A 21,332-nucleotide genomic window follows, 5' to 3' on the forward strand; every position below is an offset into this window, starting at 1 on the left:
TTCTCATGTAGGAGCACTGCTGCACTGGGGTGACTTAGCCAAGTCGCAGAGTTCACCCCAGTCGGAGTCAATCAGAGTCCAAAGGAAAATGCCAAACCCCATCTTCCAGCCCAGCCCTTCTTCTGAGGGTCTGTCCTGTTCCCCAGCTGGCTTCAGACCCTCAGTTGGCTCCAGCATCCAGCCCTCCTGGGCTCCAGTCTTGCCCTTGTTTATGGGACAGCATGGGGGAACACCCACCCACCTTCTACTACAGGCCTTGGGATCCTAAACAATTGGTCTGCCTGTCCCATACCCCAGCCTGCCCTGGCTTCCCTTTCCAGGGCCTCTTCCCATGTGTGTGTGTAACCCATGCTTCTGTCACTGTTCCTTTCAACGGGAGTATAGGCTGGTTTGTACTTTTGGCCAGAGGAGTGAAGCAGCTGGCTACTGGCTCCAGCTAGTCTGGGACTAATCGGGGGGGGGGGGGGAGTGGGGGGGGAATGTTCACAAACCCTTGGGACATGCTGTCACGGTCTTTCTGGTTTGGGGTACAAATCCAGACCAGCGAGGGGCTGTCACCATCTTCCCGGTAACCGTGGGTACCTCACAATGCTTTGCTGTTCTAGCTCCCAACCTGGGCCACTCCCAACCAGCCTCCCAGCCTACCACCCCCTGAGTTTGTGTGTGCCAGGCGGCCTGGTTACTACATGCAGGGTGACCCCAACACACACCCAGTCCTGGATTTTCCTCAACCCGTGGACAGTCCAGAGAAATCATATGGTTTGTTTGTTCCTTTAAAGACACCAAAGCCCTTCACAGCTTATTAACTTAACTGGAGATAACTAGACCCTTCCCTTGAAACGCAGCACTGAGTTGATGGTCAAACTGAAATGAGTCTATTAACAAACCATACATAGGATTCCTTGAATTCAAGTATAAGGAATGCAGCTAGAAAGAGTTACTAGTAAACCAAAACAAAATACACTTGTAAAGGTCTAAAACTTCATCTAGCAAGACACAGGCTCTGTTCAAGATGGTTTCTCTCATCCACAGTCTCCCAGCTAAATGGTGACTGGCTCTCCCCTTGGTCAGGCTCTCTTTCAGGGGCCCAAAGGTGCTGGTGTTTTTGTTTTCTTAGGTGAAAGAGAGAAGGTGGGGTTCTCTGCCCCTTTCTTTTATAGTCTGTTGAGTCTTGGAAGTGGGTTCTTCTAAAGCAGTGGTTGTCAACCAGGGGTACGGGGTACACAGAGGTCTTCTAGGGAGTACATCAACTCCTGTAGATATTTGCCTAGTTTTACAGCAGGCTACATAAAAAGCACTAGTGAAATAAGTACAAACTAAAATTTCCTACAGACAAAAGGAGAAAGTCAGCAATTTTTCAGTAAGAGTGTGCTGTGACACATCTGTATTTTATGTCTGATTTTGTAAACAAGTAGTTTTTAAGTGAGGTGAAACTTGGGGGTACACAAGACAAATCAGACTCCTGAAAGGGGCACAGTAGACTGAAAAGGTTGAGAGTCACTGTTCTAAAGGATACCCCTCAAAGCAAAGTTTATCCAAGCTGTGAGGAAGGCGCCTGAAGTCTGGTGGTGAAGGCTCCATCTGTAACCCACACACCTCCTGGGTGTGGTGTCCTGTCCCATCTAGTGGCACCAAGACCACTTAATGAGAGAGAGCTAAAATGAGGCTGTATCATTTCTGTATCTGAAGTTAGGAATACGGGCTCTGTATCAATTACAAAAGTGCTTGCCCCAGGGGAATGCCCACCAAACCGTAGGCAATCAGCCTGGATGGGCCATTAGGACTTTGAAGATACTAAACTTCCTCCTTCCTGAGAAGTTTCCTGGGATGCTGCTTTGACACTGCAGGGTCATGTGATCCTGTCACCTGGTACTGGGCATCATTTTGGACTGGTGGTATTTTTCCACTAGGAGGGAGCAGGGGGGTCAAACTGGGAGACAAAGGATTCCTGTCAAATCCAAATCCTATTGAAGGCTTGGAAGTGAGTTAATCTGGGTTCTTCTCCACTACCTCCCTGCCCAAAAAGGAAGACTGCTGAAAACACCTGGAGAAACAAAGGAACTAAATTGTGGGGGAGGAGGGCAGGGGCTGAGCCCAGGCGAGAAAGATCTAGCCTGTGAAAGGAATTCCTGGATATTTAAACTGCAATCAGTGCAGTTTACCTTCAAGAAACTTTGCAACCTGCACAAAACAACATTTAGGGTGAGAATGTGCTACTATTAACCAGTTAATTTAGTGTATTAAGCTTAGGTTGCGTGTTTTGTTTTATTTGCTCAGTAATCTGCTTTGATCTGTTTGCTATCCCTTATAATCTCTTGAAATTTACCTTTCGTAGTTAATAAACTTGGTTTTGGTTTATTCTAAAAAACAGTTTGTGCAATTCGTAACTGGCGGGGGGGAGGAGGGGGATGGTATGCATATCTTCCTCCACATTGAGGGAGGGAGAGAATGTCATGAGCTTACGTTTTATAGATCTCTGTACAGCGCAAGACTATATAATTTTGGATTTACACTCCAGAGGTTGTGTGCACCTGAGTGCTGGGCGATCCCCGAGCTGAGTCTTCCCAAACAGAGCTGATTGCAGACTCTGTGTGATTCTACAGCTGGGTGTGTCCCTGCCAGTGTGTGTGTGCAGCAGGACAGGGTGAGGGAGCCCACGCTGGTGGAACAGATGGGCTCAGTGGGACCCCAGTACATCAGGTGGCACCCCGGAATGGGGGTCCAACCCCTCCCAACCCCCTCCAAGAATTCGAATAGATTGGTGAGGCATGAGTTCCCTTTTCAAAAGCCGTGTTGACTCTTCCCCAACAAATCGTGTTCATCGATGTATCTGATCATTCTGTTCTTTACTAGAGTTTCAACCAATTTGCCTTGTACTGAAATTAGGCTCACTGGCCTGTAATTGCCAGGATCGCCTCTGGAACCTTTTTTAAAAATCAGCATTACATTAGCTACCCTCCAGACAGCTGATACAGAGGCTGATTTAAGCAATAAGTTAAATACCACAGTTTAGTAGTTCTGCAATTTCATATCCGAGTTCCTGCAGTACTCTAGGGGGAATAGCGCGTGCCTTCTCTAAACCATTCATTTAGTCAAACACAAGTTATTGGACTCAATAGGGGAAGAAATTTTCTGGCCTGTGTTATACAGTAGGTCAGACTAGATGATCCAATGGTCCCTTCTAGCCTTAACTGCTATGAATCTATGAATGATTTGATACCTCTAGCATGTTCCCTCTTGAAATAGTCCCAGGCTTTTCAATCTGTCTCTGGATACAGGAGTCTTTCCAGGCCTTTAATCCTTTTGGACCCTCCTATTTCAGCTCATGACAGGGTGCCCCACCCTTCCCCACTGCCCCGGAAGGGGAGGTTAAAGTGCTTTGGAATGCAGGAAAAGTACCTTCCACACCCCAAAGCGATGGGCCCTGATGACAGCTGGGTCTGGGTAAGAAGCTCCTTCAAAGGAAGATTTTGAGCCACGGGAGAAGTCCTTACTCCCAGAAAGAAGCACACTCAGTCTGGGCCTGGGTTGAGAATACTTGTCCTACCGAAAGGACCCAGAGCTGAGCAGAGTGATGCACTCTGAACTCAGGGTGCTTGGTACTCTTAGGACTGTCAGAACAGTCCCCGGTCAACCAGGGACCCTTTGTTGTGAGTTAATGCCCCAAGAGGGTGAAATAAGACCTGCAGTGGGTATGTAGCTAAGTGTTTGAACCCTGAAGTTGGCAGACCTTCATCAGCCCTATTGGGGCTGGCAGGTGTGGTGGCAGTAGTGGGATCTACAAGGCACCATATCCCAATGACTGCTGCTGGGCTGGGCAGAGAACCAGACCCAGCAACAGCACTTCTATTCTCTCCTGCAATGCTTATAAACTCTGCAGGCTCCTGGTACCAGCAATCCCTGTTTCTCCAACCCCTGGATTATTCCAGTGACCCCTGTTATGGGTTGTGCTGTGTGCCCTATATTGGCTGCATCATAGGAAAGCACAATGCCTACCCATGATGCCTCCTAGTGCAATACTCTCCCACAAGGAAAAACTGCCCCTGGCCCCACATGGCAATCACCTCTGGCTCATTGTTCTCCCCGTTTTATTGAGGAGTTCTCTTATAACCCTGCTGCTTTCTCTGTGTGTGGCAGGCTTCTCCAAGGAAGACCAGGCACAGGGACAAAATTAAGAAACCGAAAGGTAAGCAGCCCCTGACCCCACAGCTGTGGTGGCAGACTCGGGCCCCACACAAAGCAGAGAAATAGGGTCTATTCCCCCACCTGCCTCCCCTCTTGCTGCGAAGGCACAGTCATGCCCACAGTCGTGCAGAGGCGCTGGCTGGGGCCCCTGAAATCTGGGGCTCTAGGGCGCTAGGAAGCAGAGGGTGCCAAAGCAGCTCAACGTCTCCTTTATGTCTCACTTCTGGCAGGTTTTGGACGCTGTGAGGAAGGGTTGGAGGAGGCTTGTGCACGCCTAGAGGCATGGTAAGCAATGCCCCCCTCCATAAATCTGCAGTGGGTCAGTCCCCTCCTCTCATGTCATGCAGCTCTTCCCCCCGCCCCCCAGGGGCAATAGCCCTAGTAATCCCTCCCCTGCCCCGACCTATAGACCAGGCAAGCAAATATTCTCCTTAGAATCATGCAATTCATTCCCACCCAGCAGAAGTTGCCATCTCTAATCCACCCCCATGCGTCGTACAGTGGGTCATTCCCTTACTCTAGCATCATGCGGCTCATTTAACCTGCAGGGGAGTCGGGGGGCGGCGGTAGATTGTGTCGACTGGAGTGGACCATCCTCCCCTCCCAAGAGGGGGAAAACATGTTTGATGGGAGCAGCCCCGTGCACACCAGGGAGGTGAGGTGGAGAGGTCAGGAGGAAGGCTGGCCTTTCTGGTACGGTGATTAGGGTGAAAGGGATCCGGCAGCACTTGTGTAATGGCCCCTCTTGCACCTCCAGTCCCCCAGCATGAGTTCCCAGTAGGATTTGAACCCTGGACCTTCAGCTCTGCAGCAGAAAGCACCCCTTAGAGCTAAAGAGACAGCTGCATTAGTTGGTAGCTGTAGTAGGCTGTTATCCTATATGTTGATAGCTTCTGTGGAAGGGACATGACACACACGCTGCCAGCAGGATACACTCTCCCCTTCTCTGCACTAGACAGGGATCACCTAACAATCCAGCTAACCCAAAACCAGAACATCCAAGGCCTGGGTATTGCAGGGGAGGAGGCTGTCTCAGTGGAGAATGGGACAGGGAGCCTTTCAGTGCCGCCCCTCTGGGTAAAAGAGGGCCTGAGGGCAGGGCCGGCACTCAGCTACCTGCTCTCTTGTTCCACAGCCGCCGCATGCACCTGGAGAAGCTCCCCTTGGCTCACACCCTCAGGATCGTTGAGAGGAGGATAGAGTACGTGGCCAGACACCTGGATGAAGTTCTGATACTGTAAGGCAACTGCATGGGGGGCACCAGACTAGGGGCTGGGTGGGAGCGGATAGTGAATGGAGAGAGGAGGGAGCAGAGAAAAGCAGACACTCCAGGATCCTAAAATAACAGGGAAAAAGCCACTAAGAGGCTTCACCTTCCAAGGTGAGATACCAGTGACAGTGAGGTGAGGGATTATCAGAAATTAAATGCAGAGACCACAAGCTGGGTTGTGAGTAGGATCAAATCCTTCTGTCCGGCAATATCTCCCAGCAGGCAACTGTCTAGAACCTGCCCCTGCTCCCTGCTGTGTTTGAAAGAAACAGCAATCAGATGACACCCTGTGATGGGGTGTCCACCCCACACAGGACTGGAAGGGGCTAAGGTGGCCAGGCAGACCCATTAACTCTACATGGTGTCCCTGGAGGAAGAGCCAGGGAGCAGGGAATTGATGGCAAGCAGGCTCAGCTGGGCAGGAATAGGCGGGGCCCATAAAGCCAGGAAGCTGACAACAGACAGGGGCTGCTGCTGGGAAAGGGCAGTCCCTCCTTGGGAAGAGGGGGACGTGTTTGGAGCTGGTGCACGCAGAGCAAGGAGTGGAACCAGGAGTAGTAGGAAGCGGTCCAGGGAAGTAGCAGGGAAGGCTGGGAGAGGAAAGCCCAGAACTGCTGGGTTGAGGGTCCCTGGCCTGGAATCTGCTGTAAAGTTCTTTTTTGACCCCTGTTTATGGACTTGGCCTTCACAACCTGCTCTGGCAAGGGTTACACACACATGCTCACATCTTCCTCACCCAAACCAATTTTTGTTAGCTAATCTTTCTATTAAAATAGCACTAGGTCCCCAATCATGCTGAAGGCCCCATTGTGCTAGGTGCTGCACATGTGCGTGTGACAAAGGGGTTATCGTTCTAGATCAATTGAGTGCCAGCTCCCCCTCTCAGTCCTTCGTCAGCCAGTTGATGTCCTTGTGTCAGAGTGTGGTGTGCCATGCATGCCGAGGCACTGCCCCATTGCAGTACAGTTGGAAGGCTTAGCTCAGCAGGGCCATGTCCCATCTGTCCCTGTCTGCTCTCTCCCACAGGCCAAGTGTGACGACATCTGCGGCGAGCCAGTTCTCCCGTTCCTCTCTGGAATCCATCCCCTCTTCCCTCTGGAGTCACAGCTCCTTTTCCCTGGGAGAAGCCTCCGTGACTCAGTCAGAGCCCCTCTGCCGCACAAGGGAGATCATGCCTGTCACGGGCTGGGAAGGATCCACTCATCCCATCCAAGCCCAGCCTCTCCCCAGGCCTCCTGCCCACAGCAGAAAAGACCGGCGAGAGCAGACCACGGGTCTGGACCAGACGTCAGCCCATGGCTCAGACTTCAACATCCAACAGAAGCATCTGCAGAGCCAACTGGGGGCACCTACCCTATCCACTGAGTCGCTGGCCAAGGTGATCCCTAACGCCCCTGTTCTGCGCCCACCGGACAGAGACCCCAGGGTGAAGTTCAACATGAGCAGGGGCCCTTTCCTGCCTGGGCCACTCCGCCTCCCTAGGGAGCCAGGCAAGCCCAGGACAGCGGCATTGCCAATGATGGGACAACAGCCTGCCCACCTCATCGAATGCCACATAAGGCGTAAGCATCTCATCATGCAGTGGGGGCTGCTCACCCTGGACCCAGAGCCCCCGGCAAAGCTGCCTCACGCCGTCCCAGCCAGGGGAGCTGGGGTGGAGTTCAGTGAGATGGAGACCGATTTCCTGCTCGATGAGGTCAGGGAGAACTTGGACAGGCACATGCAGCAGAAGAAGCTGCAGCAGGAGTGGGGTTTGCCGGATGCCCGGTGGAAATCCCTGCAGGCTTTCCTACCCCCGGTTCCCAAGCTGTCCTCCCTGAAGGCAAAGCCCGAGGTTGAGGTGGTTCCCATCCTTGGGGAGCTGCTCTTCCTTGAGAGGGACGTTAAAAAGCAGCTGGAGTTCCACATTACAAAGATGCAAGTGCAGCAAAGATGGGAACTGCCCATGAGGATCCAGGATTCCCTGAGGAGGTTCATGTCTCCTTCCCCAGAGGAGAGAGGCCGGCTCTCTCACCCTACGTGCGGGGGCATCGTGACTCCGTACCGGTCACCGTTTCAGCTGCGTTCCAAGAAGGCTCGGTCTAGTCAGTTGCCTCTAAGGGCCCCCAGTCAGAGGTGGCTGGAGGATGTACATGCCCTACCCACCGACAGAAGGCAGCAAATGGCCAGGTCTTACTCCTGGAAGCATCCTGGGGCAGCAGCATCGATAGGGAAAGAAACCCCAGACCATGGCAGCACATTGCAGACAGGGAAGCAAAGCACAAGCTCCTTTTGTTCCACACGTCCTCCAACACCAGTGGAAGATACCACCATGGAGACGGGCAGGAGTGATGGCGCAGCAGGAAACCAGATTAACCCAGATCGCTGCACTCTGCCAGCAGGAGTGGATCTGACATCGCCACCTCCAGGAACCGCAGTAACAGAGAAGACGCTCGCAGCGACACTCGACATTTATAAGAGCGAGTTGAGAAAGACTCTTACCAGTGTGAGTGGCACCAAAGGGACTGAAGAGAAGCTAGAACTGCACGTGGAGAGGAAGGTTATCTTGGGAAAAGGCTCCTGCCTGAGGCCAGTGGCACAGGCAGGTGAGGGCAGGGCAGATCTTCTCAGGACCCAATCTCACCAGGTTGCCCCAGAGAACAGCTCCCACCCCTTGGCAGACCATGTCTTAGTCTGCCAGCTGTGCCACAAGGCACATTCAGGAAAAATGATGGGTAAGAAAACTCAGGAGGAGATACAAGTATCTGCTGAGCTGCATGGTCTTCGAGACATCACGGCTCCACACGGGTTCGATGGAACTCTGAATTCAAAGCTCTCCAGGGACCAGCCACCAATCAGAGTCTGCAAGAAGTGCAATAAGGTTGGACAGAAGAGACCAGCTGGCTCTGCAGGTGCTAACTTGCCCAGAATTCCACAGCAATGGACTCCAGGAGACTCTACAGCATCATCCAACCTCAACAAGATGCCAGTGGTGTGGCTCCTTCCAGCAGACGGGCGCAAGACGCAGGATGGAATGGGGAAAACGGCTCCCACCAAGCAACCAAAGATGGTGTCCATTGCTACGAGTACAACAGGGCTTTCGCAAGCTGGGGAGAAAGCAACTGGGAGTCCTGACGGTTCTCCTCCAAAGCCAGCAAAGGCCTCCAGAGCTAGGACACCATCCCCTTCAAGGAGCAAAGATCCAGTTCTCAAACGGATCTTAATGTGTCTCAAGAAAACCTTCTCCAAGCTTAAAAACAAAGCGAAGTCCCAAATGTCCAAGGACTCTCGTTCAAGAAGACCTGATACTAAATTTTCAAAGCCACTCTTTTGGAAGGCAAGGGCCTCCAAGGGTGTCTGGTAGTAGTATAAAGCCCTACCGTCAACCCTGCCCCTTGACCCCTTAAACCCCGACCACCTGTCACGGGAAGTCCCACCCTTGGGGGTATTACTTCCGGGGTCAAGGCGGACACATGACCGGAAGCAAAGTGTGTCATGTGACCCCTCTAAGAACTCCTCCCACTGCCCTCTACCAATCAGGATGGGTTTCTCCCGCATAGGCCTGCCCCGAGAGGAGATTTGACCAATATGGGGGAGTTCCAGGGCGGGGTGACCCATCCGGAAAGGGTTCATGTGACCCCTCTAAGAACTCCTCCCACCGCCCTCTACCAATCACGATGGGTTTCGGTCACATAGGACCGCCCCGAGAGCAGATTTGACCAATCGGGGGTGTTCAAGGGCGGGGTGACCCGCCCAGAAGAGGGTCGTGTGACCCCTCTAAAAACTCCTCCCAGCGGCCTCTGCCAATCAGAGTGCAGCACTATCACCCCATAAGTTCCAGCGCCGGGGCAGAAGAGGTCATCTTTTACCAAGAACGCGTGCTTTAGAAATCGTGGAAACATGGCCTCCTTCACCACCCCCGTGAGAACTTCGGACTCTGTTTTAGCCCCGAGGGCCTTTGACCATCCGCGGAGAAAGCGCTACATCAGCGACAGTTCCGAGGAGGAGGAGGGAGCGACCGAGGGGAGCCCTTTGGCCCAGTCGTTGATGGATACGCCGGAACCCGAAACCCAACTGCTTGTGAGACACCCCGATGAGCGTGGTGGCCTCTTGTCGTCCACCCCCCTGGAGGTGACAAGGTGAATGGAAAAGACGTCGCTCAGGTAAATGAATGATTAAGAAGTGACGGTTGATGATGGGGTGTAATGGGGTTAGGAACCGGGGGGCGGGGGGTTTGTGTAAATTTAAAAACAAGCAGTGGGAATTTACACTGTTTCTTTTCTGAAAATCTCTCGACAGCTCGACGATGCCTTTCTAGAGGACCAGGAGGCCCTGGACAGCGTTGCATCAAGCAGCGAAGATGAACCGGGCCCACCTTGGTTTTGCTCAATGCCGATACAAATTGTTGAAGAGGACTCTGAGGATGACGGCTATAAGGAGTTTAGGAGGAGGCTTGGCATGGAACTAACTGATCCAGTGCCACGTCGTGAGCGTAAAAAAGTCCTGTGGACTATTGTACGCGTTGCTGTTTATGCTGTCCTTAATCACTGCTTTAGGGAAAAGCTTTTTGAAGATTGTGAGGACTGTGTCATAGATGCGCCAGCCCAACGGCACCATGACTGTGTGGCTTGGACTTCAGTGGATATAAACTGCAAGCTCCGGGGCCTGTGTGCTGAGCTGTGTTTGGAAAGCTTATTAAACACTGTTATTGCCATTGGTTATGCTATGCAATGTCTGTGCCTAACCCAAGAACATTTAGCGCAAGGGGGGACCTCAATAAAAAACAAGCCCCAAGACATTCATTGATATCTGCAAAGGGCCCCCACTTGGAATGGGTACTGTAAGAGGCCCTACAGAAAAATGTATTTGAACTAAAAGGAAAAAAAAGAAAAGAAAAGCAGCCCAGTTGTGCAGACAACTTATTCCCCCAGCCCAGATCACAAAAGGGAATGCTAGGGAGGGGTGAGCCAATCAACCTGCTAACTATTTTGAAACAAAGAGTTAGGATGGTATAAAAACCTCAGGTAGCTTGGAGCCTGTCTCTTTCAACAGAAACGCTCTTGAATTGCTGCTGGACTGCAAGAGGAGGTATGCGCCCTAGTTTTAACTCTGAAAATAGATATTATACAATGCCATTCTTTGGCCATGCTGTCTCAGGAAATAATGGTGCCTATCTTCATTGCAGTGTGATCTGTTTAGCATGGAACCAGGAACTTTAAGCTGCATTTCACCACCAGGCCAAGGTAAAAACCATTTTAACTATAGATGTGCTTAATACTGTTACATTAAAAAAAAAAAACTTCAGGTATTACACAGGTTGTATGGGGATTTGGGGGTAATCCTAACTTAACATTTTTGCTTGTTCTTTAACCTGAAGGCTCAAACACACATGGCAGGGGCGGGGTGGTGGTGGACAGAACAACCATGTGCCTTTTAAATGCATGTGGGTTTATTGAAAAGTATTTTCAATGGATTTTAAAAGCAGTTTGGTTTTTATTTTGCAAAATGAGATGTATTTTTAAAAGATGTTTGTGGGTTTGTTTTTTAAAGTGGTAGAAATAAACTCAAAACCTGTGTTTGTTGTACAGCCTGAAATGGATTCTTTTGTTTTAAAGCTGTGACTTTTTAAATAGAAAAACACCCTAACCAATATTTTATTTTTTTAAGTTTACAAGACAGTTTCATGTGTTTTATTATAATGTTGTTTGCTTCACAGTACGGTCAAAACATGAGAGGGTAAACAAGCTCAAAAGAAAAAGGAAAGAGACAGCTGAAAAGAAAAATTCACCAGCATCAATGACTGATGGATGGATGAAGCCCAGTAAATATATTTTGCTTATTTGTTTGGTTGTTTCATGAGGTTTTGTATTTTAAGTAAATCCATAGGTGTGGGTGAGAAAGATGGTAAAGTTCAGTTTCGTAAAATCTTTTTTCTCCCCCCTCATAGGCACGGGCAGCTTTCCTGACAATGCTGTAGTCGAAGCTACAGGGACACCTCCACCAGATCCGCCAAAGAACCAGGAATCTGCTTTGAGACCTTTAACAACGCCAGGGCCGTAGCAACAAAGAACGTGGCCCCCTCCGAACGGTGACCCCCTCCGAACATATGTCCGGGCGGGGCCCCTTACAATGCAGAAACTGGAATGCGGTATTTATTTTGCCACTTTTAGGGGCCCCCTTCCTTGCGGGGCCCCCTCTGATCGGAGGGTACGGAGGGCGCTCGCTACGCCTCTGAACAACGCTAACACAAAACAGCACAAGCAGGAGCGCCGCCAGCTTTTCTGCCGCCCTAGGCAGCGGAAGGTCCCGCCCCGAAATGCCGCCCACCCCCCCAGAGGCGGCGGAAGGTCCCGCCGCTGAAATACCGCCGTGGTCGCCGGCCCCCAAATTGTAGCACCCTAGGCGACCACCTAGGTCGCCTAATGGGTTGCGCCGGCCCTGAGCACGAGAGTGCAGATGAAGCATCAGGGCAGTCCAAACCTCATATACGTCAAACCCAAGGACAAAACAAAAGATTCTGGTAAAGACCAACCACGCAAACACAACTCCAGTTCCTCAGCGGCCACCACCACACCAAGCCCTGAGAAAACTGAGCAAAAACACACACATTCACAAACCCGGAGCACGCGCTCTAGGGGTTGTGAATAAAAAACCAAGGACTGACAAACCATTCTCCCAACACCATAAGCTCGTCACAGCTCCCCCATATTCTAGTATTTGGGGAAAGTATGATGCTTCATTCAGAAAACTGATGAAGATTTGGGGGAAATATGAGGCTTTGTTCAGAATACTGGTGGCTGCTATTTCCTCAGGGGTCTAAAAGAAAGGAGAGCTGGAAACCACGTCAAAAATGCAAAAGCTCTGGCGGGTGACTTTTTGAAAAATGCTTCAGTTTTTCCAAAAGGGGGCTCTGAGCAGGCGTGACTAGCCGTGGAAAGCGGCCTGGGTAAAAAGGACACCCTCAAGGGTACACATCAGCTCAGGTGTAAACAAAAGGGGGGACAGCTCTTGGTGGACAAACAAATGGCGGCCAAAAAGTTCCAGGCCAGGGTCTCAGTAAAATTTTTTAAAAAGGCTAAAGAGGTAATGAGGAAAAAAAACAAAAAGAGATGCCCCCTACTGGAGGCTCTCAAACTGACTTGTCTGAAAATGGGGAGGTGGAACCCGACTCTCACGCAGAGTCTGGTTTAGAAAATTCCCCAGAGGGCTCTCTAGAAGGTCCCCGTCTACTCCTGATGACCCTCACGGAGGCCCCTCGGAGTCTGACTCTCAAATAGCATCTGAAGTAGAAGATGCCGCTGATGGTCCCGTAGAGGAACCCCCAAGTAACCCTGAAAATGCAGAGGTGTATATGGAGAGAGTGAGAAGTTGGCAACGTGAATTACCTAGATTTGGGGGGGTCGGTGTATTGTGAGGAATTTCGTTTTGTCAATCCTGAGCGAATAAATTCAGCTCAGCAGGTTGTTGAAGCCATACACAGGGAAATACAGTTAGTTCTGGATGACGTTAATGGTGATTATGATGATTATGTTCAGTTACGTTTAGAGAGGCGAAATGTAACTAACCCTTTGTTTTCGGTCAGAAGAACTAGGGATGAGCTGTCGGCTGAGGATTTCTTAACTCAGGCCTCAAAGCTGCTACAGAGCAATAGAGAGTTGCATCTCGATGGGACGTTGCACCTCGTTGTGACAGTTGTAAAAAACAGGGGTGGGGGCGCTCGTAGAGTTTTAAATTCTATCCGCGGTAGTCAAATCCTCCATAAAAAGAGACAATGCTTAGTAGACCTGACTTACACCGGTACCAATCTGTGTTTTGCGGGTGGGCTCTTGGCCGTCATGTCCGACCGTAAACCTACAGACGCGGAATTGTTAGCGGGGGCGAGAAAGTTGCATGAGAAACTGGGGTGGTCAAATCAAAAAAAGGTTCTGCTCAGTGACGTAGCAACGTTTGAACAGCATTTAGGAGTCAATATACAGGTGGTGCTGTATACGGCGAAAGGCAGATGGGGCTTTTTTAAAACGGGGGGCCCAGTGTACCCCAAGACTTTTTTCATCCTGTTGCACGATGAGCATTACTATGGGGTTCTGGATGTGAAAAAGTTGTTCGGTGTGAAAAATTATTGTGAGTTTTGCCACATGGCGTACAGTTACGACCACTCTTGCAGGTACCGTTGCCGCCTCTGTTTGAGCGTAACATGCTTGGACAGCACAGGCGTGCAGCTGAGGTGTCCTAGCTGTAGACTGTATTGTCGATCCAAAGAGTGTTTAGATGGACACGTCGACTGTGCGTCGAAAAAACAAGTCGAATGCCTGTCTAAAACTTTGTGTGATAAGTGTCAGTCTTATGTGGACAATCGGCACAGGTGTAAAGGGAGGCGCTGTAAGCAGTGTCAGGTGATGTGATCGCTGGTGATGTAGACAGTCACCTGTGTTTTATGGACAGCATTAGAAAGCCCAAATCCTCAGAAAAGTATATTTTTTTATGATTTTGAATGCACGCAGGAGACTGGGTTGTACACGCCCAATTACATTTTTGTTATGTTCCTAAAGCCGGAAAAATCCTGGGAATTTAAGGGCAATGAGTGTCTTTCTATGTTTGTTGAGACCTTTATTGGCAAAGAGTGCCGGGACTACACGTTCCTAGCGCACAGTTCCAAAGGTTATAATGCGTACTTCATCGTTAGACAGTTACTGAAGGAAAAGATGTGCCTAGAACTGATCACTCAGGGTACCTCTTGGGGCCAGATTCACCAAAGGGCTTAAGTGCCTAACTGCTGCTTTAGGCACCTAACTGCCAGAATCAGGCCCCACTAGGATTCCCAACGCCCCGCCCAGCTGCTGCTCACCACTGCAGGGTCCTAAACTCACTTGAAAGTCGTTTACAACAAGAGGGTCCTAGGAGAAGTGTTTAAAACCCTGCCCTACGGCTTTTAAAAATGGATACGAGGTGGAAACACCCCTTTTCTGCAATTCTCGCGGGGCCTAGCAACTGCAGGAAAAGTTACTTTATAAAAAATGTGTTGGATAATGCCAAACAAACACTGTCTGTTATGCTTGAGAATATTGTGTGGTGTTACAGTTCTTGGCAACCTCTGTATAAAGAACTGCTCTGTAAATATCCCTTTATCAATTTTGTGGAGGGGCTGCCTGATGCTTTTGACTATGACCGTTTGTTTCCTACCAATCAAGTAAATATGATTATCATAGACGATCTGATGAATTCTGCTTGTGAAATCGAGAAAGCTTTTACCAAGTATGTGCATCACAGAAACCTGAGCATTATGTTTATAGTTCAAAACATATTTTGTCAGGGGGGAAAGAGTCACACGATTAACCTAAACACAAAGTACATGGTTCTGTGCAAAAACCCCAGGGATAAATTACAAATCGCTACGCTCGCTCGGCAAATGTACCCCTGCAAAGCTGAATTCTTTCTAGAAGCTTTTGAGGATGCTACCAAAAGACCTTATGGCTACCTGGTGGTGGATTTAAATGCTTCCACACCAGAAGCTTATAGACTAAGAACTGGTGTTTTCCCTCCAGACTGGCTGGTGGTTTATACTTTGAAAAGAACAACAGCCGGGTATAAAAAGAGATGAACTATTGGCAGGCCCCTTTGTAACAGCTGGGGTTGCTGACTGAAAACATGTCTAGCTGTGTAAAGAGAAACCTGGTCCTTTTAAAATTACTTAGCAAATCGTCCCCGCAGCAAAGGAGGGCTATACTATGTTCGGCCTCTGACGATTTAGTAGCGGCCATCTCAGAAATAGCGCTCAAGCTCCCAACTTCCCTGGGGGTGTAATATATTTTCTTTAACAGAGCTGCCTGTGTAGACATGACTTTTACTGGTACCGTCTTTTACTAACACAAATATGAAAGGGGACACATTCATATTGACACATTTAAATAAATAAGTTTTATTAATCGCCTGGTTTAACACGACCTTTTACAGCCGCCTGTAAAATTGGACTCCATAAGGAAGTCTGAGCTGGTTCATTCTTCCATTTTGTCCTTTTCCAGATTTTCGTCTTGATATCTGTGTCTCATATCATGCATCAGCTGTTTTTGCTTATGTCTATTTACTCCCACGGGGCTACCGATGTGTAAGTTCTCAAAGGCCTCTAGAAAGGCATCGTCGAACTGTTGAGAGATTTTCAGAAAAGAAAGTAAGCAGCCCACTGCTTGTTTTTAGATTTAGACAACTCGCTGGTTCCTAACCCCATTACACCCCATCATCAACTGTCACTTCTTAATCATTCATTTACCTGAGCGACGATTTTTCCGTTCACCTTGTCCTCCGGTGACTCCCCCGAGCTGTGTTCGCCTTCCTCCTCCACGGGGGTGGACGACAAGAGGCCACCACGCTCATCGGGGTGTCTCACAAACAGTTGGGTTTCGGGTTCTGGCGTATCCATCAACGGCTGGGCCAAAGGGCTCCCCTCGGTCGCTCCCTCCTCCTCCTCGGAACTGTCGCTGATGTAGCGCTTTCTCCGCAGATGGTCAAAGGCCCTCGGGGCTAAAATAAAGTCCGAAGTTCTCACGGGGGTGGTGAAGGAGTCCATGTTTCCACGATTTCTAAAGCACGCATTCTTGGTAAAAGATGGCCTCTTCTGCCCCAGCGCTGGGACTTATGGGGTGATGGTGCTGCACTCTGATTGGCAGAGGCCGCTGGGAGGAGTTTTTAGAGGGGTCACATGACCCTATTCTGGGCGGGTCACCCCCCCCCCGGAACACCCCGGCTTGGTCAAATCTGCTCTCGGGGCGGGCCTATGCAGCCGAACCCATCACGATTGGTAGAGGGCGGTGGGAGGAGTTCTTAGAGGAATCACACGAACCACTTCCGGACGGATCACCCCGCCCCGGAACACCCCTGATTGGTCAAATCTCCTCTCGGGGCGGGTCTGTGGGGGCGAAACCCCTTCTGATTGGTAGAGGGTAGTGGGAGGAGTTCTTAGAGGGGTCACATGACACACTTTGCTTCCGGTCATGTGTCCACCTTGACCCCAGAAGTAATACCCCCCCATGGGTGGGACTTCAGGTGACAGGAGGTCAGAGCTTAAGGGGTCAAGGGGTGGGGTTTAAGGCACCAAGGGGAGAGGTTAGGGTTTGATTGATGGTAGGGCCCTTATACTACTTCCGTTTTCCATACTACCGAATCCCACCCTGCCAGCATGCCCACTAACAGAAGGGGCCCACAAATTCCACCATCTCCCTAGCATCCAGCGGGCACCATCAACACAGCTCTGTGTCAAGGCATCACCCATCCTCCGTGGCCTGCCACACCCCTGCTAGTCCAGTCCAAACAATGCACCTGGATGGTGATGGTCTTGGACACACAACTCTCAGTCCTGACGTGCAACTGTCCTCTGCTCTGCCCCTCTCCGCTTAGCTCTGCTGCTGCATCCCGCTCTGCTCTGCTCTTCAGCACCCTTTGCTACTCTAGACCTGCACAGGGGACAGATCATCTTGCCGAACTGCCTGGTCTTTTTTATGATGAGAACTAACCTCAGGACTGTTGCCCTCAAACCCAAGTCACACATATGCCTGATCAGGCTGGAATCAATCCAGTCTCAGTTCCACCCACGTCATTCACTTTTCTCACTTGAGTGGAAGAGTTTGTTCCAGTAATTGAAGATTTGTGGTCCATGGATTAACTATGGAGTTAAATTCACTGCAGATAATTTAAATCACCCACTTACATTTTCTGGTCCTCTGACTATCCCGACAGAAACCCGGAGTGGATAGGAATGGCGTTTGCTACATTTCATCCCAGGGTTTATCAGTTTTATTGTTTTTAGACTGTTTGGCATTTTCCTGCCATTAATCAAGTTCCTCTCGACCCCACTGCTCTGCAGATCCATTCATAATGCTCCATGGATGGACACACAGGCGGCATCACACTCCTTAGCCACCCACTCACCTGTGGCAGTTGGAAATGGGGCCCATGACCCCGAGCTCCGGAAATGCAGCCCTTGAGGAGGGAAAGAAGCAGCTCCTCCACTATTCGGAGGAAAACAATAGAATCTAATAGATACTTAATCTGGTCTAATGTGCTTTGTGCACCAGAGGACAGCAGTGCATGTCCAGACCCAGTCCCCTGGAGATGTAGGGCTGGGGATCATTGCTTGACATGGCTGACTGTGAATGGATTGCAATTAGGACTGGGTGGATTGGGTCTTGTTGCCAGATGTGCCCATTACTTTGGGGTATGTTCATTTATTCGGGTTACTCTTCTGGGGAAGGGGGTTCTGTAATTCTATCCATGTACTGCTTGTGTCATTTGTGTTTTTATATGGAGCTCTACTTCTCCCTTCTGCAAGTCCCCTCCCAATGGAGCTATCCTGCAGGACCTAGGTTCCCTAGGGCTGGGTTTCTCCAGCCCCAGAACCGGATGAACACACCCACCCACACGTACATTAACAGAGCAAGTCTGAGCGGACCGGGTCAATCAGCACTGTCAAGCTGACCCCTTATATGTCTCTGGACTCACTGGGCTGGATGAAGCAGCACTTTGAAGCTGTCTCTCCTTATATGCCCCTGGGCTCCATGGACTGGGTCAAGCAGCACTTTCAAGCTGTTACCCTTATGCGTCCCAGATTCAGCACGTCCCTATCCCCACTCCCCCAACACAATTGTACTGGCAGTAACCTACTCGATGAGCAAACCCCACAGTATTTTGGGCGCTGCAGGGATCCTTAGCTTAGGTAAAAGAAGCGTTGCTGTAGAGTGAATGGGGGAAGCTAAAAACACAAACGAGTAAAGTTCAGCAAGAGAGAGAGAAGCAACCAACTTAACCATAAAAGTTATTTATTGAATAATAGTGATAACTACACAAGGAGAGCTAAACCAACCTAACATACATGATTAAAGGTTAATACCTAAGGTAGAAAGGAAAACAGAGAGAGAGAAAGAGGGGGTATCTCACCCACTCCACAAGGCTTGAACTTGTCAGGGTTCCCAGATGATGGTGGTAGCTGAGGGTCCTGAATGCTGGAGACAGGCAGAGCCCCCAGCACGATCAGTCAGGAGAAGATGGAGTTCCAGTGGAACTGATGCATAGTTTGGATCTAAGCATCAGAACCCTGACTGGAGGGTGAGTAGGGATTTTTGTAGAGAAATTACACTGGTTGAAGGGAGAACACTAGATTTGTTTATGTGAGGGGGGGTGGAAACCCAGAGGGACAAAGGGTTCCCGCCTTATGCAAAAGATATATAAAGGGGTGGAACAGAACAAAGGGGAGAGAGGAGCCATCATGAAGAATCCCCTAGCTACCACCTGAGCTGGAACAAGAGCTGTACCAGGGGAAAGAATTGTGCCCAGGCCTGGAAGGTGTCCAGTCTGAGAAAAACTTACTGAAGCATCTCTGAGGGTGAGATTATCTGTATTCAGTTTGATTAGGCATAGATTTGTGCATTTTATTTTATTTTGCTTGGTGACTTACTTTGTTCTGTCTGTTACTACTTGGAACCACTTAAATCCTACTGTCTGTATTTAATAAAATCACTTTTTATTTAGTAATTTACTCAGAGTATGTATTAATACCTGGGGGAGCAAACAACTGTGCATATCTCTCTATCAGTGTTATAGAGGGCGAACAATTGATGAGTTTGCCCTGCATAAGCTTTATGCAGGGTAAAACGGATTTATCTGGGTTTAGACCCCATTGGGAGTTGGGCATCTGAGTGCTAAAGACAAGCACACTCCTGTGAGCTGTTTTCAGGTAAACTTGCAGCTTTGGGACAAGTGATTCAGACCCTGGGTCCGTGTTAGAGCAGACTGGAGTGTCTGGCTCAGCAAGACAGGGTGCTGGAGTCCTGAGCTGGCAGGGAAAACAGAAGCAGGGGTAGTCTTTACACATCGGTTGGCAGTTCCCAAGGGGGTTTCTGTGATCCAACCTGTCACAGTCTCTGCTCTCCATTCTGTATGCTAATGGAGACGTCTTAATTTTGTCAACCTTGTCAGGAGGAGTCTAGGTGTGTCTCCCAACGCCCTTCACTGCTCTCTGCAAGTTTTTTCCTCTGATGGGTTTTCGTTTAAGCAGAGGCTGGGGGGTGGGGGGTGTCTTTCATGAGTCAGGCTGGATAATGCACCCTATTTCCCCAAGAACACAGAGGTGTCTGGTATCAGTCTAGGACAGTGGTGGGCAACCTGCAGCCCGCGGGCCGCACACAGCTCGTCAGGGTAATCCAGTGGTGGGTCGCGAGACAATTTTACATTGACCGTCCACAGGCATGGCCTCCCGCCGTGCCCAGTGGCCGTGGTTCACCATTCCTGGCCAATGGGAGCTGCGGGAAGTGGCGGCCAGCACATCCCTGCGGCCTGCGCTGCTTCCCGCAGCCCCCATTGGCCAGGAATGCTGAACTGCAGCCACTGGAAGCTGCGGGTGGCTGTGCCTGCGGATGGTCAATGTCAACACTGTCTCGCGGCCTGCCAGCGGGTTACCCTGATGGGCCACAGGTTGCCCACCATTGGTCTAGGAGAAGGACATGCCTGTGGTTAGTGCACTGGGTAGGGACTCAGGAGATCTAGGGTCAGTTCCCAAATCTGCTCCAAACCCGCTGCGTGACCTTGAGCAGCTCATATTGTCTTTCTGTGCTTTCATTCCCCAACTGTAAAATGGGGATAATGATCCTTCCTTTATGTCCCATTTAGACTGTAAACTCTTCAGACCTGGGATTAGCTCTTGCTATGTGTTTGTACAGCTCCTTGCATGGTGGGGCCCAATCTCTGTCACGGCCTCTAGGTGCTACTGTAATATTAATAATAGGCAGCCACCCCAAACTTTACCTAGAACTGTAAGAAAACCAGCAGCATCTGACTTTGGAGTGCGTAACAGCATGACCGGAAGGGTCCCTTAATGTGGTTATTAGTGGAATTTCTGAGGCTTATTTAAAATAAATGCCAGGATTTGAAGCTATTTGGCTGGGCCATGTGGGAATAGGTGTTAGCTCAGCAAGGCCAGGGCAGTTTGGGAGCTCTGGCCTCATTTAGTCTGCACTGGCTTGGCCTAGTAAAAACTTTATGCGCTGTCTATCCTTGCTCGTTTCAGTGCTGGGATTGGTCAAAAAGGATCATGAAGTTTCCTGTCCAGCTTTGTGAACTGGGAGGAAGAATGTCTCACAGACGCAGAGACTGACAGGGAACCAGGCAGGCCTTAGCTAAGCAAATGACCCAGGGCCAGAGTTTCAAAGGCAGTCGGCATGTTGGGTGCTGAGCACCTTTGAATATCTGGCCCTGGTGGTGGAGGCTGAGCCTTTTAAAATCTGCACCGCGTCTCTCTGCGTTGGCGGGACAGTGAAGGAACCTAAGGGGTTCTAAATACGTGTGGCCCCTCCCTCTTGGGAGGAGCTCCCCATAAACGCCTGCAAAAAGAACTCATTATCCACCCTCAGAACTCTCCTGCGCCACGATGCCTGCAGAAAACAAGTGAGAACCGTCAGGCTGCTGGTGCACTGATACCATGGCCTGCCACGCCGACCAGTATTGTCTGATCATTTCCCTGTGCTCCCCATCTGCCCATCTCCATCCGTCTGTGGTCTCTTGCCTTATACTGAGATGATAAACGCTGTGGGGAATAACCGTCTTTTTGTTCTGTGTTTGTACAGCACCTAGCACAGTGGGGCAGGCTCCTAGTGCTACAGGAATACAAATAATAATAATGATTTAGGATGGAGCGTGGAGGGTATAACTAGGAGGACCGGGGTGAAATTAAGAAAAGGACGATTTACCCGGAGCAGCAGGAAAAATGCCTGGGGAGATGCGGTAGGGGCTATAGGATAGCGGGAAAGTCTCGTTATTTCAGACTTTTAAAACTAGCCTGGACATAAGAACGGCCAGACTGGGTCAGATCAAAGGTCCAGCTAGCCCAGTGTCCTGTCTTGCGACAGTGGCCAATGCC

The sequence above is a fragment of the Emys orbicularis genome, chromosome 3 (assembly GCF_028017835.1).
Source record: "Emys orbicularis isolate rEmyOrb1 chromosome 3, rEmyOrb1.hap1, whole genome shotgun sequence".
NCBI classification, from domain to species: Eukaryota; Metazoa; Chordata; order Testudines; family Emydidae; genus Emys; species Emys orbicularis.